The sequence below is a fragment of the Podarcis liolepis genome (genome assembly GCF_965112155.1).
Source record: "Podarcis liolepis genome assembly, chromosome: 12".
Taxonomy (NCBI): domain Eukaryota; kingdom Metazoa; phylum Chordata; class Lepidosauria; order Squamata; family Lacertidae; genus Podarcis; species Podarcis liolepis.
In genome coordinates, this window is record NC_139563.1 from 29,697,586 (window position 1) to 29,716,931 (window position 19,346).

General features: G+C 44.9%; 1 protein-coding gene across 12 annotated transcripts in view; it reads right to left on the reverse strand.

The window, feature by feature from the left end:
• The window catches only part of ICA1 (islet cell autoantigen 1), a 74,308-nt gene extending 55,665 nt beyond the window's left edge, over nt 1-18,643 (reverse strand). For 2 of the 12 annotated variants that reach the window (XM_083468314.1, XM_083468322.1), the window contains exon 1: nt 18,154-18,323. The gene's annotated coding sequence lies outside the window, so the exon portion shown is untranslated. Of the gene's footprint in view, nt 1-17,966 lie in introns of all 12 variants that reach the window. The other 10 variants (XM_083468320.1, XM_083468317.1, XM_083468323.1 and 7 more) reach the window with 10 other exon arrangements.
• Between the last annotated feature and the right edge of the window lie 703 nt (nt 18,644-19,346).

Here is a 19,346-nt window from a genome sequence, read left to right on the forward strand (position 1 = left end):
GGACTGTGACTTCTTTATGGATATCCCTCAGCTTCTCACAAAACAAGACGGCAGCTGCTATCTTGAATAAAGGCCAAGGGGGGAAAAACTGTTTCTGCCTTAGAGCTATTTCATCTCTTCAACTCTTGAGTAAAATTAGTGGAGGATAAGTGCAAAAAATTGTTGCTAAACAAAGTACGGTAACTTCATTTTCTAACTGCTTTTGATGCAGGTTTGTTTTTATAACAATCCACTATGCTGTTAAGGTATCATTTGAAGAACCCTTAGATTCCAATAGCCTAAAAGGAATACTCCTAATGGAAGAGGCAGGATTTGGGTTTTGCAGACACAATTACTTGTTTATGCAACCAGACAGGTAACAAATATGAAAACAAAAAGCCTTTCATTGTGACCTGACTAAGCTGTAGCTTGTCAGTGGCAGTTATTTTGTTTTTTGTGTTTTTAAGTTCCTAAATCTATCACCAACTAAAAAGCAAAAACAAATACCCTCTTGCAAAGTATTCAAGTTGATGGCTGCAATTTTGCATCAAAAGAGTTGTTTGGGAATCTGTAGCTTTTATAATGAATATTCCTCCAGCTGTAGTAAAAACCTAGTTAGCAACTAATATCTAGCAAAAAATCCTCAATGAATTTAGAAACCTCTTTCTGCAATACAAAATTCTCAGTTATAAAATGCAAAATGCTTTTTGCTCCTCTTACTCAGCTTTTAAATTTCAGGAAGAACAGACCATGCTTCCAATGCTGTCCATTGCAGCTGCAGCAGTTTCTTGAACCCGCCAGTACTGGGCCACAACCCAACAGCTGAAGACCTATGCCATCTTTCTTGATGGTAAAATTTCCTTACTGCCCACCAGTGCTTGATGGAAGGAGAATTCAGCTTGTGCCATAGAACCCCCTACCACCCACCTAGAATCCTGAAACGCCCACTAGTGGTCAGTAGGGACCAGGTTGACAACCCCTGACCTACGCACTAGAGACATTTTCCCCTCTTTTTCCTCTGAAATACCAGAATCACCCCCATATACCATATGCAAAATTCCTTGAAGATCCTTTCAGTTGCAAAAGTGGTTTATCACACAGCACAAAGGCTGTAGGATGTCCAAAAATCCTTGAGGTGCACAGACCTAGCTTCAATTGTTCTTTAATCCTATACCTGAACTACTTATAGCCCAATTCTAAACTCATTTAACTAGACTTGTGAAAAATATGTTTACCTTGCTCCTGGAAGATTAAATGCAGAAGTCATCCAATCCTTCTACACTGGAGCACATGGGGGAGAATACATTCTTCTGTACAGCCAACATACTCTTGATTAACTACAGTGGTGCCTCGCAAGACGAAAATAATCCGTTCCGCGAGTCTCTTCGTCTAGCGGTTTTTTCGTCTTGCGAAGCAACCCTATTAGCAGATTAGTGCTATTAGCGGTTTAGCGGCTATTAAAGGCTTAGCGGCTAAAAGGTTATTAGCGGCTTAGTGGCTTAGAAAAAAGGGGGGGAGCGGAAAAAACCGCAAGACTCGCAAGACGTTTTCGTCTTGCGAAGCAAGCCCATAGGGAAATTCGTCTTGCGAAGCGCATTGAAAAACGGAAAACCCTTTCGTCTAGCGGGTTTTTCGTCTTGCGAGGCATTCGTCTTGCGGGGCACCACTGTATATGCAACCTTTTAGATCCCTCAGTACCATTTTGCGTTTCTGTTTCACTACCTTGTGTTCAACACCCTTAGCCAACACAGGGTGTGGCTGATAGAAGGTTCGGCTTTTATTTAACTGATGTGCCTTAAACTTATTTCTACCCAGGTCACTACCCAAGTGGTTCTTTCCCCTGTATAATCAGCCACTCTTGTAAGCTCTACCCACCCCACAAAATATTCCCTTCCCCATTCTTTCTGCTTTCAGGCTCCCAGTGCACCCTCTCCTTCAGCACTTAACTTCAGAAAACATGCAGAGAGTTTCTAGCTGTCCCTGATTTTGCACAAAGGTTAAAGTAAAATTAGATGTCAGGGGTCTTACAGGGATAAAAGAAGCATTGCTGGACCAGGTGCTTTTAGCAGAATGGATAATAAAGAAAACTGAAGGCTGAGGAAAGGTAACAAATGGGCAGGCCAAGAAGCAAGAGGAACAAAGGAATAGATACAGACAGGCTAAGGTGAAGAGTGGGGGGGGGGTAGGGGGTGAGTTACAGCCAAAGATCTCCAAGCATGGACTGTTGGCTGTTCCACACAGCAGCCTCATCCTGCTTCTTGTCAAATATAGGTCAGCTTTGCAAATAACCCAATTCCAGCAACTGTTGGGACCAATGGGAAGGAAAATATGAAGGAAACCACAGTGGACAGAAAGAAAAACTAAAGATACCCACCCACCTTTTGCATTGAGTGCAGCAGGCCTTGTGATTTCATGATTCCTCTGCCTTGGATTCTCCCACTCCTACCCACCCCTTTTGGACTGCTTGGTCCAACAGTGACCTTTGCTACTGAGGTGGTCTAGTCAGGAGAAACCTGCGGTTACAAGGGGTGACCACAAAGAGAAGGTTTGTTATGCTGCTACATTTTCCCATATTTACTGCAGGTTTAACCAGCCTTAAGCTCTTGCTCCTGCCCTTTACAGTAAACAATGCTATCAATAAATAGGCAAAGTTAAGCTGCTACCAAGAATTTCATAAAGCATTATTGGCTTCATGAAAGGTTTTGACTGCAGAAAAGGATAGGCAGTCAATTGACTGGCAAGCATATATGGTAAAAAAAGAGGGTGAAAATAGATTTCAATTAAACAAAATTACCTCTCAGTAGCTTGCTTGTTCACACATTCCCATGTCAACCATTTGTGGCCTAGAAGCTTTCCTGCCTAGATTCCCAGTAACAATTCGACTGCCATAGGCAATCCAGGTGTGCAGTTATTTATAAATTTGGTCTGAACGTTGGCAAGGGGTGTGTGTGTGTGTGTGTGTGTGATTGCTGACATTAGTATTATCAGAGATGGAAAGTACAACATTTCAAGGACCTTAGCTGTTTGCGATGCTTTAAACCATACTCTGAAGGATTTAATCTAGAAAAGTGCTTTCAAGGTTATACCATTGCAAAATACTAGCCACCTGCCTTAACAACGGAACTAATATATAATGACTGGAGGCACAGCAAACCAGTTTTTAAAATAAACACAAAGAACAAGTAGAAATGCTACTCTTGACCTGTAAAAACAAAAACCAGGATTTACCTGCCAATTTAAACAGCTGCTTAAAATATTCATGTAAGAAAAATACCGGGGGGGGGGATTAACATGGTATCCAAGGTAAAAATTTTTTTTTTAAATAAATTTTTATTCATTTTCCATAAATAAAGAATAAAACAAAACAAAAACATAAATAAACACAAAAATGACTTCCCCATACCACCCCTTTTCTGCATTCTTGTTTCAAGATTTTCCAGCAACCCTTTTGTATTACACTTATTTCTATTTCGTGAATTTAACTTCCAAAATATATTTAAAACAACTGTAGTTCTTTATCTCTTATAACCCTGATCCTCTAATTTTCCAAATTACAACAATTTTTAAGGTAAACTTTAAACTTGTTCCAGTCTTCATCCACCGCCTCTTTCCCTCGGTCTCGTATTCTGCCAGTCATCTCTGCCAGTCCCATATAGTCAATCACCTTCGTCTGCCATTCTTCCAACGTGGGTAGATCTTGTGTCTTCCAATACTTTGCTAGAAGAATTCTTGCTGCTGTTGTGGCATACATAAAGAATGTCCTATCCTTCTTTGGCACCATTTGGCCCACCATACCCAGGAGAAAGGCTTCTGGCTTTTTATTAAAGGTTCTCTTCAGAACTTTTTTAATTTCATTATAGATCATTTCCCAGAAAGCCTTAATCCTCGGGCAGGTCCACCAAAGGTGGTAGAAGGTTCCCTCCGTTTCGTTACACTTCCAACATTTGTTATTGGGCAAATGATAAATCTTTGCTAACTTAGCCGGAGTCATGTACCACCTGTAGATCATTTTCATAATGTTTTCTCTTAAGGCATTACATGCCGTAAATTTAACACCAGTGGTCCATAACTGCTCCCAGTCAGCAAACTCAATGTCATGCCCTATATCCTGTGCCCATTTAATCATACTAGATTTCATCATTTCATCTTGGGTATTCCATTTCAACAGCAAATTGTACATTCTTGACAAATTTTTAGTATTGGGTTCTAACAGTTCTGTTTCTAGTTTCGACTTCTCCAATTGGAAGCCTTTCTTTCTGTCCTGTTTGAATAGCTCATTTATCTGACGATAATGTAACCAATCTCTCACCTTAAACTTCAATTTCTCGAAACTCTGCAATTTTACTTTTTCGCCATCTTGTTCTATCATTTCAAAATATTTAGGCCAATTAGAATCCATATTCAATTTTTTCACCTCTTTTGCCTCCATTGGTGACAGCCACCTGGGGGTTCTACTTTCAAGCAAGTCTTTATACCTTATCCAGACATTATACAAAGCTTTCCTTACCATATGGTTCTTAAAGCCTTTATGCGCTTTTACCTTGTCATACCATATATATGCATGCCAACCATGTCTATTATCAAACCCTTCAAGATCCAAAATGTCTGTATTCTCGAGGAGCAGCCAGTCTTTCAGCCAGCAAAATGCTGCTGATTCATAGTAAAGTCTTAAGTCCGGCAGGGCAAACCCTCCTCTATCTTTTGCATCTGTTAATGTCTTAAATTTTATTCTTGGCTTTTTGCCCTGCCAAACAAATTTCGATATATCTTTCTGCCACCTCTTGAAACAGTCCATCTTGTCTATTATTTGCAGTGTCTGAAACAGGAATAACATTCTAGGCAATACATTCATTTTGATAACAGCAATTCTGCCTAACAAGGAAAGTTTCAGCCTTGACCATATGTCTAGATCTTTCTTAACTTCTGTCCAACATTTATCGTAATTGTCTTTAAATAAGTTCATATTTTTAGCTGTCAAGTTCACCCCCAAGTACTTCACTTTTTTTACTATCTCCAAACCTGTTTCCTTCTGAAATGTCTCTTTTTCCTCATTTGTTAAGTTTTTCTCCAGCACTTTAGTTTTTTGTTTATTCAATTTAAATCCTGCAACTTGACCAAATATCTCAATCAGTTCTAAAACTCTTTTTGTACTGGTGCTTGGCTGCTGTAAGGTCAAAACTAGGTCATCTGCAAATGCCCTCAGTTTATACTCTTTCACTCCGAGCTGGATTCCTTTAACCAACTGGTCCTTTCTAATCATATTTAACAAGACCTCCAGGACCAGTATAAAAAGTAGAGGGGAGATAGGGCATCCCTGTCGTGTTCCTTTCTCTATAGCTATCTCTTCCGTTACCACATTGTTCACAATTAGCTTTGCCTTCTGCTCAGAGTATATTGCCCCTATACCATTTTCAAAACCTTGGCCTACCCCCATCCCATGGAGATTCTTTTTCATAAAACTCCAGCAAATATTGTCAAAGGCTTTCTCCGCGTCCACAAAAATTAAAACTGCCTTTCTGTTGATGTTTATTTCCAGCAATTCCACAATGTCTATTATGTTTCTCACGTTGTCAGACATATGTCTTCCCGGGAGAAAGCCAGCTTGGTCCTTATGAATCTCACCTATCAGTACTTTCTTCAATCTTTTTGCTAAAATATCTGCAAATATTTTGTAATCCACATTTAGTAATGATATCGGGCGGTAGTTCTTAACCTGGTTCTTTTCAGTCTCAGTTTTTGGTATAAGCGAAATAAAAGCCTCTTTCCACGTTTCAGGTGCCTTTTTCCCCTCCAGTATTTCATTGCAAACTTCTTTCAATGGTTGCACTAAACATTCTTTCAAAGCTTTATAGTATCTGGCCGTCAGACCATCTGGTCCTGGAGACTTTCCCAATTGCGCTTTTTGAATGGCCTCCTCTATTTCTTGTTCTGTTATTTTCTCATTCAAAGTCAATTTGCTTTGTTCTGAAATTTTAGGTAGTCCATGATTTTTAAGAAATTCATCTATTTCTTGTTCATTCACTGGCCCTTGTGTATATAGCTTCCTAAAAAAGCTTTGGAAACAATTACTTATCTCATTTGGCTTATGGATATTCTTTCCCTCTACCTCCAAACAAGTAACTGTATTCAATTTTTGCCTCTTTTTCAATTGCCATGCAAGAAGCTTCCCACATTTGTCTGCTGACTCGAAAGTCCTTTGTCTCATTTGTTTAATTTTCCATTCTATCTCTTGGTTTGTCAATTCCATATATTGCGTCTGGTGGTACTTTATTTCTCTCAAAATTTCTTGAGACTTTGGATTAGATCTCAATTTCTTTTCTCCTTCCTTCATTTTCTCTAAAATTTTTTCTTTCCTTTCATTTTGCTTTTTCCTCTTAATTGAATTCTGTTGTATCAGGTAAAATTTACACACTCTTGGAAACTACTATACAAAGATGTGGGATATTTTGATGCTATATTATAAGCTACCATGACAAGGAAACATAAAAAGCTAAATATATAAAGCTGAAGCAAACAGTCATTGACCTAGTAGGAATATCTATTGGGAAAAACTCTGCACTACACAAAACCAGACCTTCCCCTCAGCATGAACTGAATATATAAATGACATTCTCAGCCTTCCAAATGAACTGTCAGTTTTAAAAAAGGACATTGTAGCCCTATTTGGGTTTTTTGTTCACACATATGTAAGCGCATGGAGAGGGATAGGAGAGCTGTGCCCACTGATCCTGCCTTCATTTCCCCATCACCACAAACAGGAGCAGAGAGTCTGTAAAGGGAAGAATGATGTGTTTACATTTCCCCCACAGCTGGGAACCTAAGTGATCATGCGCAGGGCACACTCCACTCCCAACCCTGATATTGCTCTTGCCTTGACTACCCTGGAGGCAGGAAAGCACCTTTAACTCAAAGGGTAGTTTCCTGGACTGTGAAGGGAAGAGTTGCCAAGGATGATCAATGCAACGGAAGTGATGGTGACAGAGAATGGTGGGAAGCGTCTACCGGGGACATTCAATACAACCTGGTCCTAGAAATAATGAGACGACTTGTCATGGAAACAACTGTACATTTTCAGGCCTCAGGCAGTCTTGTTGCCAGGTAATTCAGCCTGCAGCTACAATGAATAGCCACCTGGCATCTCTCAACCCCCATTGCAGTTTAATGCACCTTATTCTGTTGCTATGAAAAGGCACCTGAACACATAAGTTCAGAAGCAAGCAGCTTCCAAGTATAAAACACTGGCTATCCCTGCTTCTGAGTTACACCAAAGTTTTCAAAGGCCAATGAAACTACCTTAGTGACCAAGTCAGAAAAAGATCCTGAAGCTATTACATGAAAGTGAAATTATAACCCAACGTAACAGATATGGGGGTGAATCTTAAAACAAGTGAATGGAATAAATTTCACAGAAATTTCCCATGCACCAATCCCCAATGTTACTCTGGAGGATTAGGTGGGGGTTTCTAAATAATGTAGGATATAGCACACAGGCTGCTGGAAAGGGAAGAACAGCCCACAATCAGGCAGAGGCCTGCTCCTAATTTTGGACACACACACATCCTTCTCTGTGCTGTTTGTTAGGAATCCTCATCCTACAAAGAGGCTATCCATGGGCAAAGGTGTCTGAAGGAGTGAGGTGGGTGAGTACCTTTCATTCCCCCCCCTTCCATTCACTCATTTTAGAATCCAAGCCACAGTAAATAGCCAAGGACACACTGGTTGTTCAGCAAGTTAGCTTCTTTTTCTTTTAAAATGAGCAAGTTAATTGTTTCATCTTAAAAATAAATAAATCCCTTACTTGGGATTGGACACCTTATTCAACTATACTGGACCCAACTTCTAGATATTATATAAGCAAAGTTTTAAAGTATGATACATCTAAAGGACATAGACAGATTCAGTTCTTACAAAACCTAGTTGAACTTACTGCAAGTTAACCATGTGAAAAAAGAGAAAATGTGGAAAAATAGGGTTGTAATGTTTTCTCCAACAAAATTCGTTGTGCAATGAAGGGCAGTGATTCGTGGAGCAGCAATGATAACTTGCACTTGTTGAATTTTCACTCCAAAGGATTAACTTGCAAGAGTTTGAGATTTAATTAGCTACATTTGCACCCCATCCTTCTTCCAAATAAGTCAGGGTGGCATACACAAGGTCAAACCATTTTATCACAACTCTGTAAGAAAGGTTAAGCAAGTTTCATGGCCACATAGGAATACAAAGCCAAGTCTCACCAGACTGAGTCCAAAATTTATTCAGCATTCCACACTAGCAATTAGCAGCATATATTGCCTTTAGCATAGCCATCTGTTAGTTTTAAAATGGTAACCCACATCTAAAAACAAAATTGGTGACATCAGTCCTAATGAGCATTTGTTGGCTGGGGATGACGGGAGTAGTAGTCCAAATCATCTGAAAGGTACCAGGTTGATGAAGGCTGAAATACTTCTGCCTCCCCACCCCCTACCAGAATGAGGGACAGAGTCCTGTCTGGTCTGGCAATATGGTATTCTAAAGGATATATGGGTCCACTGAGCGATCCAGTGTAATTTAATGCATTAAGCATTATCTAGATTCAGTGGAACTAAAATGTTAACTTCCAGCCTGATCATGCACCAAGTTTGGCGGAAGAATGCAATTATGTGCGGCTTTCTTGCTTTTATGCTGATACACAGGTACTTTCAACTTCTATTTTTACATCATTTTTCACACATGATAAACTACTTGACTGGGATAATATTAAGTGTTCTTCAAATTTTCTTCAAGAGAAACAATTCTTGGGATCCTGGGCCCAATGAACATTAAAAACTCACATAATCATACCCATTCGTTCAGGTTGCTTTTGTCTGTAAGAGTCTTTGTGTTTAAGAGCCAAACTTCATATTCAGAAACTTCATGTGGCTATACTCTTCCAAGGATGCTGCAAGTCAGCAATCACATGCTCAAATGTTTCCTGTCACATGCTTATATGTTTCCCATTGTTCTTATATATGCAATTGCTTTAACTGTTTTAAGATTTGTGACTTCTTTTATATTATATTATATTGTATATTGCTTCTGCATGCTTCATTGGGAAGTGATTCATAAATTAATCAAATGAATAAATACGAAGCTGCATGTGGAAATCTTCCATTGATTTGCTAGTTTCTATGTTTAAAAGAATTTATCTGGTTAACACTGGAAAGCATTCAGTTATGTTATTTACCGTATTTTTCGCTCTATAGGACGTACTTTCCCCCCTCCAAAAATGAAGGGGAAATGTGTGTGCATCCTATGGAGCGAATGCAGGCTTTTGCTGAAGCCTGGAGAGCGAGAGGGGTTGGTGCGCACCGACCCCTCTCGCTCTCCAGGCTTCGGGCAGATATCCGCAAGCCTGGGGAGCCCGGCGGGAGTTCCCGCCAGGCTCCCAAGGCTTGCGGATAGCAGCCTCCAAACCCGACCTTCACCCCACCGCCAGCCCCACAAGCTCGGGGGACAGCGGGGAGGCGGGGCGCCGCCTTCCCGCTGTTCCCCAACCTGGTTTGGAGGCTGGCGGTGGGGAGAAGCGCTGCTTTCCCCACCGCCAGCCCCACAAGCTGGAGGGACAGCGGGGAGGCAGAGCGCCACCTTCCCGCTGTCCCCTGACCTGGTCTTTGGGGCTGGCGGCGGGGGGGAGCAGCACTCCCCCCCGCCAGCCCCAAATAGCAGGTCGAAAGGAATCCAAAGCCTCTGGAGCCCTGCGGGAACTCCCGCTGGGCTCTGGAGGCTTCAAGTGAACGCACCTTGAATGCACAGAACACACCTTGACTTAGAGGGGGAGAGCAAGGAAAAATTTTTTTTTTCCTGTTCTCCCCCTCCTATGGTCCAATAGAGCTAAAAATGTGAAGGGAACCTGAGCTTACAGGGTTAAACAGCTCAGAGTGTACGCCCTGCCTACTGTTGGGAGGGGGGAGACTCCACGTCAGTTCCGAGTCTCTCAAGTCTTTGTTCTGACTCTCTACTTTCGCTTTTGAGGAGAGTGGACGTGTTTTCACGATGCTGTTCGACAATGGATAGTTTGCTGTAAATAAAACTGCTTTTAGCTGCTAAGATCCTGAGTGGACTTTATTTGAGCACACTGAAGCAAGCACTGGAGTTTTTGAAGCTTTCTCTTGCCGCTGCTGATCTCTGCGTTTTTGCTCAGAACCTCGGAATGTGGCCTTTGAAGTCTGGGGCCTGGCCACGAGAGCAGCCGAAGCGGGCTGGACGCCAAGAATTTATCTGATTTATCTGAGCAATAAATCAATCACATGTTATCAGGTTATGGACGTCAGTTACTGCAATTAGAGAAAGCTTTGAAGTGCTGTGTGCTGAGAAGCTGCTGTTTTTGCTGCCGGAGGCAAAAGTCCTGCTTTGAGGCTCTGCCTGGGAGAAAGCAGGGAGGCTGGCTGCAATGCTGTGTGCTGCAAAGGGACGCCGGGAGCCTCTCCGTTGAAGCTGGCTGGTACGCGTGAGTACTTCAAAGCCCCAATGGGAGCACTGGGGGAGGAGATGGCTGAGCTCCAGGACTTTTATGATGTCCCATTTGAAAAGCTCACAGCCCAGTCCTGGGATATCTGGTCAAGAAGAGTAAGGGGGTGGTTTTTGGCCACAGGGCTCTGGAGTATAGCCCAGAGGGAGCCGGCCCCACCCATGCCTGTTGCTGCTGAAGATGGCGCAGCAGATCTGGAGGCTGCTTTGCTGGAAGATAGAGAGCAGAGAATGCAAAGAGAGCTCTGCATGTTGAGAGCCAGCGTGGACGCTATGCTGTTGCCCCACCTGGAGGGCGTTGAGTCGGCTCAGGCCGCCTGGCAGGTGCTGAGGAGTCTGTGTGATAGCTCAGCAGGAGCCCAGGGCCGGGAGAAGGCCGAGAGCAGGGAGGAAGCTGAGAGCCCAGAGGGGGCTGCTGCTCGCCATGTTCCTGAAGTTACAGCTGGGAGTAGCTGCTTTGTCTCCGAGGGGCCGTGTGATGTTGAGGCCCGCAACCAGAGTGCTGGGGAGCGTGCAGGCCCAGGCTGTGCACCCAAAGGTGGGGGTGCTAGGAACAAAGGAATGGCTGAAGAGGGAGCTGTGAGAGCTGTTGCTACGCGTCGTCGCTGTTATCGCTGTGGCTCCCCCTCCCATCTGGTGAGAGAATGTCCAGTGGAGGCACAGGAACAGCCGAAGGCCGTCTCCCGTAGCAACCAGATAAAGGGCTCTTCTTCAAAGCGTGGGAAAGGCAAGCCGAAGGCAGCTGGCAGAGACACTGAACATAAACATTTGGCAGCGTCTATGGCTACAGTCAAGAGTTGTCAACAGGATGCTGTGCTGACTTTTGTCATAGACAGTGGAGCTTCCCATCATCTAGTGCCATCTGCAGGAGTCCTAGAGAACTGCACCTCTGTAACTTCTGGGAAGACTGTCTGTTTAGCAGATGGAACTAGACACCCGCTCACACAGACTGGCTCACTGTTTTGTTCTTTCTTACAGGATTCAATCCAGGCTTATGTTGTTCCAGGACTGTCTTGCGCGTTGCTGTCTGTCAGCGCACTTCTTGCTGAGAACTACAGAGTGTGTTTTGAAGACAATAAGTGCTCTATTTCTAAGAATGGACAGCACCTAGTCAGTGTTGAATGTAAAGACAGGTTGTTTGTATTGAATGCTTCTTTTGCAGGTCCAGGTGACGCGGAGGAGGCGCAAGCACAGTGTGCCAACGTTCCAGTTCATGATGCGTGTGCTCACCTCTGGCACAGACGCATGGCACACGTGTCCTGGGGGTCAGTGAAAAAGATCCCAGAGTATACGCAAGGGTGCAAAATGAAATCATGTGCTAAGTTTCTAGATTGCAGAGCTTGCAAGTCCGCAAAGGTGAAAACGTGCACATACCCTAGGTCTGAGAGGGTGACCACTAGGGCTTTTCAGTTAATTCATGCAGATTTGTCTGGGCCGATGGCTGTGACCAGTATGGGAGGAGCCAAATATGCGCTGGTTCTGATTGATGACCATACGCGCAACTCCTGGACCTTCACGATCGGACACAAAAGTGAAGCTGCACCGCTAATCAAAGACTGGATTGCGGCTGTGGAACTGCAGTTTTCCACACGGGTGCAAAACTTTCAGAGCGATCGGGGTGGGGAGTTCACCGGGTCTGCACTGCAAAGTTTCTTCCGCAAAAAGGGGATTCAACACAGATTGACTTCTCCGCACAGTCCCCAACAGAATGGGATTGCGGAAAGACGGAACAGGACTCTAGGGGAGATGTCCGCAGCTCTTTTGTTTGATGCCGGGCTCCCACAGCGTTTTTGGGGAGAGGCTTGGCGAACGGCCAACTTTATTCTGAACAGGTCGTTCAATTCAGTGGTAGGTGACACCCCGTACTTTTTGCTGCATGGAAAGAAACCGAAAATACACTATTTTCGTGTATTCGGTTGTGAAGCGTGGGTTTTGATACCAAAAGCCAAACGCAAGAAAGGTGAACCCAAGTCCCAAAAGATGATTTTTTGTGGGTATGAGCCAGGGACCAAGGGTTGGAGGTTTGCGTATCCGTCAGGGAATCAGTCCAGGATTCTGCTCAGCAACAGTGCTGAATTCTGTGAGCAGAATGGCTGGGCAAGGATACATGGGAACCCTGACATCCTGTCAGAGAGTCTGCTTGACTCTGCTGATGAAGAAGAGGAAGAGGTTGAACCTGCTACTGTGGCTCAGAGTCCAGAGCCAGTGCAGGCAGAGGGGAGAACTTCTCCCAAGGCTGTGAAGATTGAGCAACGCAGTGCTCCATCTTCCCCCACAGGTTCGGCTGAGAAGTCCAGAAGGCGCAGTAAGTCAGAGGGGGAATTCTCTGATGCCAAGGACGTTCTGGCTGGCCCTAGTGGGTCAGAGGGGGTTCCTGAAGTAGTGCTGCGTCGATCAGCTCGGACGACCAAGGGGAAACCTCCTGATAGGTTTGCCGTCACTAGCGTGTGGGTTGGAATGGCACAGTGTGAACCCGAGAGTTTTGAGGATGTTCAGAAACTGCCTCAGGAAGAAGCCAGAAAATGGCATGAGGCGATGCAGAAGGAGATGAACTCAATGGAGTCTTTAGGTGTGTTCTCCCTCACGAAGTTGCCGGTGGGCAAAAAGGCAGTGGGTAGCCGCTGGGTTTACCGTCTTAAGCCCACAGCGACAGGAGAACCGCAGTATAAGGCCAGATTAGTGGCGAGAGGATTCACGCAGCGCAGGGGGTTGCATTATACGGAAGTTTATGCTCCCACCTGTAGGAGTGAATCTCTACGTTTGCTCTTGGCCATCGCTGCACAAAGAGGATTGCTGGTGCATCACTTTGATGTGGACGTTGCTTACTTGAACTCAGACCTCCAGGAGGATCTGTACATGCTTCCTCCTCCAGGGTTTGAGGGCATTGAGCAAGGTACTGTGTGGAAACTTCACAAGTCAATTTACGGCCTGAAGCAGTCGGCCAGGAATTGGAACTTGTGCCTGAATGAAGCTTTGGAGAAGCTAGGTTTCAGGAAGAGTCTTGCTGACAGTTGCCTGTTCCTTAGAGGATCAGGAGACTCACAGGAACTGGTTTTATTTTATGTTGATGACATCATCCATATTGGAAAGGCAGACAAACAGGTGCAGAAGTTTGCCAAAGAGCTTGGGAAACAGTTTCAGCTCAAGAGCCTGGGTGCAGTAAAGATCTACCTAGGCGTCCAGATAGCGAGAACTGAGGATGGTAGCTTCTTGCTCAGTCAGAAAGGCAAGATTGAGCAGTTGCTTGAGAAGTTCAGAATGTCCGATTGTGCAGGAGTTCGGACACCCATGGAGACGAACTTCGTGAAAGAGAGCCAGCAAGCAGAAAGTGCAGAGTTCGAGAATGCTGAGCTCTTTCAGTCAGCTCTAGGTAGTCTGTTGTATCTATCCCAATGGAGCAGACCGGACATTGCCTTTGCTACCAACCTGCTAAGTAGGGAAGCGTCAAAGCCCAGTGTGAGTGCTTGGCACGGTATCAAGCGGGTACTGCGCTACCTGCAGCATACCAAAGACTTCTGTCTTAAGCTGCCAGCTGAAGGTGAGGCGAAGCTCACATGCTATGCGGACAGTGACTGGGCGAATTTGCAGGACCGCAAGTCTGTGTCTGGGTTGGTGGTAAAGTTTGGGAAGTCACTAATTGGGTGGAAGTCCCGGAAGCAAAGTCTCATTGCGCTGTCTTCTACTGAGGCTGAATTCAGTGCACTGTCAGATTTGTGCCGGGAACTAGAGTTCTATAGATGCTTGGTGCAAGAGATCTATGGAGATTGTAGCTTGCCCATCACGGTTTGGGAAGACAATCAACCTTGTTTGAAATTGGCTGAATCTGCGCAATTTAAGGCCAGAACCAAGCATCTGGACATACGTTTCCAAAATGTGTGTCAGAGTGTTCAGTCAGGTTTGATCCGGTTGAAGTATTGTGCCAGTCACAATAACTTGGCCGATGGCTTTACCAAACCTTTAAGCTTCCAGCGTCATGGGGAGTTTTGTGGTGGTTTGGAGTTGGGGGTAAGTTCTGTACATACTTTCCCCACAGTAGCGCAGGACGAGAGGGGGTGTGAAGGGAACCTGAGCTTACAGGGTTAAACAGCTCAGAGTGTACGCCCTGCCTACTGTTGGGAGGGGGGAGACTCCACGTCAGTTCCGAGTCTCTCAAGTCTTTGTTCTGACTCTCTACTTTCGCTTTTGAGGAGAGTGGACGTGTTTTCACGATGCTGTTCGACAATGGATAGTTTGCTGTAAATAAAACTGCTTTTAGCTGCTAAGATCCTGAGTGGACTTTATTTGAGCACACTGAAGCAAGCACTGGAGTTTTTGAAGCTTTCTCTTGCCGCTGCTGATCTCTGCGTTTTTGCTCAGAACCTCGGAATGTGGCCTTTGAAGTCTGGGGCCTGGCCACGAGAGCAGCCGAAGCGGGCTGGACGCCAAGAATTTATCTGATTTATCTGAGCAATAAATCAATCACATGTTATCAAAAAATACGGTACATCATCTGCTTTTGAAGTTGTTTAGACCAGGGAATATACACCGTTTTTGAACTGCATGGAGGAAAGAGACAACATATGTTGTGAACTGCCCTGAGATCTATTGGTATACAAATTTAATAAATAAATATATGTACATTTGACAAATAAAATTAGCATTCTTAGTAGAACAAAATATTCATTAAGCTGCTCTCTTCGGTATACAGCACAATTTATGTACTGAATGATTTACAACTTTATTTTGGTTTGTTCTTCCAACAACTCTCTACAGTACATGACGACTATTTCCATTTTCCACTTGTGGAACCATTATGATGAACAATATTTTTTCAGATAGAAAAGTGATGCTGGTGGCATGCCTAGAACCAGATAGTGACTGCAGAGGACTTAAACAAATGCCTCCTTGACACCCTAGTATATTAAAGTGCTGGGATCTATGAAATGGGCTAGGAAAGAACTTGAGCACCAGTGGAGAAAGACCCAAGCAAAAAAATGACTGCATATCCCAGGGAGTCTATATCCAGGCCTATGAAGTGGCAATGATGGGTAGTTTGCTACCTTGTGACAACAGAACCTTTCCAGCTGGTGAATGAGTTGTCTGGCTGGAAGGCAAACTATCATTTATTTGTATATTTGTGACCTGCACTTTCGCAACAAATATCAAGGCAGCTTACAACATAAATACAATGAAACCAATAAATAACTACAGTATCTGCAAAACGTAATTAGAAACATCAACAAAACTGCTATACTCATTGTTTAGTTTGATTCTTTGTTGATAAAAAGTTGCTCAAATACAGTCTGGCATGAATGCCACACTTCCTGTGAGTCTACTTCAGAGATGTCAGAAATTCTCACTTGGATTGGTTTGAAAGGGTTTCCCTAAAGTTTGTTGTCAGAGTCATTTCCTGAAAGTTTTGCATGGACTTGTCAAACTCAGGTGAAAACCCTGTTCAGCTATGAAGGTCACAGGATGACTTTGGACAAGTCCCCATCTCACAGTGCCCTTGGAGACTAGGTGGGATATACAATGTGAAGCAATGCATGGAGAACACTGGCAACATGTAAAATACATACAGAGGAGTATGGCTTAGGGAAGGTAGGGTCCTGACAGACTCCAACTACAAAGCTGCTGCTGAAGGGGCCAGAGATTATCTTGCTCTTAAGCCCAAAGAGACTTCCTGCTCAGGATGCCTAGAAACTACCGGGGTGGTGGTGTGTTTGGGGGTTTCTGTTGGGTTGAGAGTTTATTTTGGAGAAGCATTTTTACTGATACTGCAACTGTTTTTGTATTTTTCTTGTCAATACTTTATGATGAATTAGGTAGGGATTGTCTGATTTTATTGCATATTTAATGATGTTTTCATATTGATATTGTAAGCACGGTTTAACTATGGAAAGACAGAATACAATGATGATGAGGTCTAAATAAGCCCCCAGGGAGCTTTCCATCCACCTCTTCTCCCTGTCCTCCTGTTAACCTGCCACTATTTCTAGGACAGGAGTGCAATACAGTTGCCATCATGATCCTAAACATTTCAGATGGTGCAAGTTATAAGCTATAATTCATGATTTCTGCTTTCAGATGATCATATATTGAATACTTAATGGGTCAAGCTACAAATGAGCCTTTCCCCTATGCATGCAGTCCCACCACTCCTTACAATCAAACCAGTAAGTCTCCAATTAACCATCATTTCCTGTATCATCCAAACCATGAATCTATGGTTACAAACTAGGATATTAAAACAACTTCAAACCATGGTTTAACATACTGGCTTGTTCCGCAGCTGATAACCATAGTTTCCTGGTTTGGATAAGACTGGAAACTTCCCCATTCATAGGAGCCAACTCCTATGTCCCTTTGCACCACCAAATAATATATTTGAGGGGGCTGGTTCCCCTCCCCCAAAGTTGATAGGCATTGCCATTCAAATGGTGTGCATGTACCACATATTGTGATGAATTATGTGGGGTGCTGCTTACATGCCCCCCAATATGTTATTCAAGTTGGCACCCCGTCCTGATTTGTCTGTTGAATCAGCCGGGAAAGAAGCAAAGGGGCTGCACGCATGTGTGGGCAAAAGGCTCATTCATATTCCAGTTTACGAAGCTGAGACATGACCACCCCAACACAGTCTTTATCACTGGATAATGCAATCTCTAAAACACAGATCAAGACCGTACAATTCAGGGCTTCTGCAGTGCCTAGCAGGCACCCAAAGTACCAGTCCTCGGAGCCAACTCTCAGGGGCCGGGGTCTCTTTGCCCCCCCCAAAAAATTTGAGGGGGCTTAGCGCCCACCCCAAGTTAATGGACGTTGCCATTCAAATAGTGGGTGGGTGCCGCATCTTGTGATTATGTGGGACCGGGCTTATGTGCCGCCACCCCCCAATATTTCATTCAAGTTGGCCCCTCTGGTACCAGTGCTGTAGATTTAAATCAGTGCTTTTTTTCCTTAAAAAAATGTTTAGGGGTCCTCTCATTTTCCTACTCATATTGAAATATTGCCCCTCAATGAGGCCAAACTTAGATTCACAAAATGTTTAGGGGTATGCATACCCCCAGGAAAAAAAGCACTGGGTTTAATAATAATAATACCCATTATTATTACTTATCAGCTTGAATGGTAACACTGTGCTGCTGACCTCAAAAAGTGTCAGTAGCAGCTTCCCTGGCCTGCGAACAGCAGGCGCCCAAGTTAACGACTGAAAGCAAATAATGCAGCAAATTACGAAAGGAAAAAAAAGAAAAACACCAAACAGGGGAGGAGGAAGCAAATGCACCTGCTGGTTGTCATATCTGCTGAAAGGATGAGAAGGGAGGGCGGGGGATACCGAGCAAGCGAATGGTAAGGCGGGGGGGGGGGAAGAGATGCCATTTTGGAACCGGGGGAATTGTGGTTACCCAGGCGAAGCAATGGGGGGGGGGGGTTGAATCCTGACCCCCCCCCCCCTCAGACGGCAGCTCCCTTCTCCCTCTGCCAGGGACGCGCCCCACCCTCGCACCCCGACCCACCTCCTGCTTCCAGGCATCCCCGAGCTATTCGCCTCTCCTCCTCCTCCGTGAGAGACACGCCGCCTGCCGAGGTGGTTGGTGGTCCCTGCCCGGCATGCGCGGCTCCGCCCTGCGGCGGCGGCCGCTGCCTGAAGAGGAAGAACCTGCTTTTCCAGCTGGGCCGAAGCGGCGCTCCTTCCCCACCTACCTTGCCCGCGGCTCTGAGGGAAGGGGGCGGAGGGCGGCTGCGTGCGTCGTCCCCCCCCCCCCAACTCCCTCGAAGGGCTCCGCGGCCTCGCGCCCCTCCTCACAGGGGGAGCCTCATGGCGGCGGCTGCCTGCCCAGGGACTCCCCTCCCCTTTCCTCCGCCCGAGAATGGTTTGCTTTTGTTTTTACCTCACGTCGCCCGCGGCCGCCGTGGCTTCAGGTGTTCCAGCGCCGCCAGCGTCACAATGTTCCTCCGCCGGGGAAGAGAACGGCCCCGAGCAGGGGAGGAGCTTCGGCCGCCACCGCCGCTGCCGTTGTTACCTCAGCTTGCCCCCCAGTCCCCACTGCCCGGTTCCCCTCCTTTGCCTCAGGCGGGCGAAAGACCCGGGCGGCCTGACGGGCTCGTTTGTTCTCCTGGGCCCGGAGGCGCCTGGCGCGGCTGTGGCTTCCTGCGATTGTTCTCCCTTTCTTGCCACCAAAGCGCCGAGACGGCACTGCAGCTTGGAAGTGTTCCCGCTGCTCCCTCCCGCCTCTCCCAACAAATAAAATAGGGCTCCTGTGCCTTTTTTGTTGTTGACATTAAACAGGTGTAGCTCGTCCCACTTCACCTGAGGGAATTTGCCGCAGACCCTCCAATAAGGGCGTCCTATTCCGTGATGGTGACTTCCAACATACAGCTGTACCTTTATTCTAAAACTTAATCCCTTCAGGAAGTCTGTTCCAAAACCAAAGCATTCCGAAACCAAGGTGCGCTTTCCCATAGAAAGGAATGCAAAATGGATTAATCCGTTCCAGGCTTTTAAAAACAACCCCTAAAACAGCAATTTAACATGAATTTTACTATCTAATGAGACCACTGATCCATAAAATGAAAGCAATAAACATCGTATTGTCATCACACAATCAATCATTCAGTAGCTGAACTGAGTTCCACACAGTCACAAAAACAAAACAAAGAAGCCGCAAAAACAAAAACGCAAAATAAATGGCAAAAATAGACAGACCTCAGTGTAACACTCAAAATGGAAGTGTGGCACTCAAATTGGAAGCGTAACACTCAAAATGGAGCATGTTCAGTTTCCCCCCCAAAAGTTTGCAAGCCAGAACACTTACTTCCAGGTTTGCAGTGTTTGGGTTCCAAGTTATTTGAGTACCAAGGCGTTTGAGAACCAAGGTACCACTGTATCTAAAAAC